Source organism: Macaca thibetana, chromosome 3, assembly GCF_024542745.1.
Source record: "Macaca thibetana thibetana isolate TM-01 chromosome 3, ASM2454274v1, whole genome shotgun sequence".
NCBI lineage: Eukaryota > Metazoa > Chordata > Mammalia > Primates > Cercopithecidae > Macaca > Macaca thibetana.
Window position 1 is genome coordinate 124,777,659 of NC_065580.1, and position 4,082 is coordinate 124,781,740.

At 35.6% G+C, this 4,082-nt stretch overlaps 1 long non-coding RNA gene across 1 annotated transcript; it reads right to left on the bottom strand.

Moving 5' to 3' along the window:
- LOC126950291 (uncharacterized) lies at positions 1-2,730 on the bottom strand. Its single transcript, XR_007724152.1, has 2 exons — positions 2,226-2,730; positions 1-240 (listed from the first exon to the last, which is right to left on the bottom strand). It is a non-coding gene; the product is annotated as an uncharacterized LOC126950291 (long non-coding RNA).
- Between the last annotated feature and the right edge of the window lie 1,352 nt (positions 2,731-4,082).

Genomic DNA, 4,082 nt, shown 5'->3' on the forward strand with positions numbered 1-4,082 from the left:
TGAATCGAATCAATTTATTTAGTAGTTTCAGGAACCACCAGTAGAGGAGGACGAAATAGGATTAAAAAAATTTAGGCAGAATGTGTTATCAAACTCGCTACCACTGCATGCAACTGGAGTTTACTCCCACAGAGGTTTCAGACAGCATGAAACACACACCTCAGGGTTATCCCCAGCCGAAGGAGAATCTGGAATATATAAATACCAGCTCCTGTCAGTTATCGGTTGAGGGTGCTGGCCCTGGGAGGGAAAAAAAGAAAGTTGGAGGTTGATACCCAGGCACTTCAAGCCTGCCTTATGAGGAGAGAGAACAGTTTTCTGCAGCTTCCAGGACAGTCTTCAGGAGGACAATTTCAGATGGTGGCAGCTGGAGACTCGCTTACATATTGACGTGCTCAATTCACAGAATAAAAGAAAAAAGCATACATAGATCTCATTAGATGAGGGAAAGGCATTTGATGAAATTCATTATCCATTCATGATTAGAAAACTATAGGAACAGAAAAGCATTCATCTTTACCTTGGTAAAGGGTATTTTTAAAAAATGTTAGCAAACATTGTTCTTAATTATGACATATGGAATATTATTCCTTTTATAATGGGAAATGAGGAACAAAACAATGATGCCCATTACCCCACATCTATCTCCCATGTGAAACTATTCTTAGAATTATTTTACTAATCCACAATTGGGAAGAACATAAATAACTATCATTAACAGTAGAATATATAAGCAAGTAGTATATTCACCAAAAGGAAGACTGGGCAGTAAAGAAAATAAATAAATTAGGGCTATTTACAGCATTATGAATGAATAATTGATGGACTCTTTGAAAAAAATCTAGCAAAGTAAAATCTAAATGAGAAAAGAGTAAATAACAGTACAGCACCTAAATTTTAAGTAGGTAAAGATTCAACATCAAAAGATATAAAACTAAGGGGAAAAAACCAACATACATAATTGTCAAAAATCAAGTATCCTCACATATTAATTTAAAAACTCTTATTTCAATAAACAGGGGAAAATATCTCAGTAATTTAAAATTTGGGCAAATTATAACTTTTCTTGAAAAACATAGCCAGTACATGAAAATTTTCAGCCTCACTGAAAGTAAAAGAAAGGAATTACACCATGACCATGATGGACTAAATATTGGTGAAACATCAATTCATAAATTGAAATTCTAATTCTAAAGTGAGGGTATTTGGAGCTGAGGCATTTGAGAAATAATTAGGTCATGAGAGTGGAGTCTATGAAAAGGGATTCCTGCTCTTATAAAAGAGAAGCAGAGACCTGCCTCTTCCTTTTTAACCATGTGAGGACACAGTGAGAAGACAGCTGACTATGAACATATGAACCGGAAGCAAATCCTCAGCAAATCTGCGAACTTCCCAGCCTGTAGAACCATAGGAAGTCAGTGTTTGATTAAGTCATCCAGTCTATGGTATTCTTATTTTCACAGTCTGAACAAACTAAAACAAAGAGTTATTAATGTTTTGTATATATAATTCTGAATTTTAGAAAAATGGATGTTCTCGAATATTTTATTTCCAAACAAGAAAGAAATTATATAAATTATATTCTCAACCTCAGAAGGTAACAATTACCATTTAAATGAACCACAAGATAAGAAGAAATAATAAAGATAAAACAATAAACTATATAATGGAAAAACTTTAAAGAACAGATATGAGAAAGTTGTTGGACAAATAATAGCAAAATAAGTAAAACTCCAGGTAATAAATTCAAGAAAAAAATGGAAGAAATCAATTTTTAAGACTTATAAGAAGAGATCAGCCAGGCGCGGTGGCTCATGCCTGTAATCCCAGCACTTTGGGAGACTGAGGCGGGAGGATCATGAGGTCAGGAGATTGAGACCATCCTGGCTAACATGATGAATCCCCATCTGTACTAAAAACACAAAAATTAGCTGGGTGTGGTGGTGTGTGCCTGTAATTCCAGCTACTTGGAAGGCTGAAGCAGGAGAATCACTTGAACTCAGAGGTGGAGCTTGCAGTGAGCCAAGATCGCGCCATTTCACTCCAGCCTGGCGACAGAGCAAGACTCCATCTCAAAAAAAAAGAGAAAGAGATGAAACATGAAAAGACTACACAAGAATATAAGTTACATGTCATGATACTCTACAGCATATTCAGTAGCATATAAAGCTTAAAATGGCAGGGAGTAATCTCCACTTTCAGTTAAATGAAACTAGTGCTTTCACCTGGTAGAGGCATGCTTCCGTTGGAACCAAAGGTAGTGGAGGAAGAAGATAAAAATTCTGTGAGTGAGAAATCTTGTGTAACAGTGGAGGAAACACTCCCACTTGGTCCTTGATTCCTGGACCCATATATTCAAGCTTTGGAAAAATCAGCACCCCATGTCAGATGCTGATTCAAATCATCTACTATCTTTAGGACAGTGCTTCTTTATTTCTGGGTGTTGGTTCCAATTAGGGTATAGCTAAGTCTTCCCGAGGCCAGGCCATTTGTTTCATCAGGTTAGCTGCTTCTGGGTGAGAAGGAGCCTAGGTGGAGCATGGTGAGTCCTCTGGGACTGAGTCCTTCAACACGTGTTCTCTATGCAATAAGCACATTAATCAGAGGCCATGTTGGAATAATAGTGCCGGCAAAGGCACGACTACAGAGAGGAAAACCCACATGCAGAAAGCCTGTGTGTTCCCAAGCAAAGGCCCACCCTCTCCCTGATGGAAAGAATCCAGTGTCACCAACTGAATACCAGAGCGTCCTGGGAGTGTGGGGGTCTCAGTGCCAGTTTCTACTATCAACAAGTTGGTCACTCAACAGTTGTAGCAACTGAAACAACCCCTGTGTGGCGGAGCCCCAGGCATTGAGCCCAAGCATATGTATACACTTAAAATACGATGAAGTTAGGTAAGATAGTACAAGACTGCAATACACTAGAAAAATGGAAATCACCTCCATAGACAATACATGGTATTCGATAACATTTAAAATATTTTAAAAATAACCTTATAAACTTGAATTTGAAAGATACTTTCTCAATAAAACAAATCAAATCTATTTAAAACTAACAACAAACCACATTTTTAACATTTAAACACTACAAACACTTCTATTAAGCTTAGAAACAACCAGAATCTCTGCTATTAATGTTTAATATTTAATATTGATCTAATAATCTAGTGAGCACAAAAGAGAGAAACAAGAAACAAAAACTGGAAAGAGTATAATCATTACAATTGGAATGTAATATAATTATCTGCTGAAAGCCACAATAGAATAAACTGACTTTTTAGGGCTAGTAATTGACTCTAGTATGGTAAAAGATAAAATATTAATATACAAAACAGCATTTTCCTCTATGTTAGTTAGAAAAAAACATAATGGAAATGGAAATGCATTCGCAATGAGAACACACACACATGAATTTAACAAGAATAACAATGTCAAGAAATATGTTATACCTAAATGAAGAAAACAAAACAAAGCAAAATACTGAGGGCACAAAGGAAGACTAATTATAGGAAAATTATGCACTATTTCAGAATGAGTCTCTATAAAGATAACAATCCTTCCTAAAGTCATGCATCTCCAAATATATCCTAGATACTTTTTGTGGATTTTTTCTTTTTTGGAATTTTGCCAAATTACTTTAAGCTTGATCTTAGAGAAGAAATGAAGGAAAATAGCCAAAGAAGATTTTTAAAGATAAATGAATGGAGAGTTAACCACCAAGATAATGAAAGTACAATAATTAAAAGATTGTGGTGCAGTTCCGAAAATTGACAGGAAGATGAATGAAACACATCAAATGGTCTAGAAAGTGCTTGATTGTATTTAAATAATAATACATGATAAAGGTGAGACGGACAGGAACTGGGAAGGTGGGGTATTCAATGATTATGATTTGATTAAAAAGGCAGTTGAATAGTCCCTATTCACCACAAATGCATGAACATTCTAGAGGATTAGACAATGACATGGAAAAATCAAGACATTCGAAATTGGTGGCAAAAAAACTTCTAAGCATGAAGCACTGGGAATAAGCAATTACAAGGGAAAGTAATAAACTATGTTGAAACATAAAATTTCTGTAA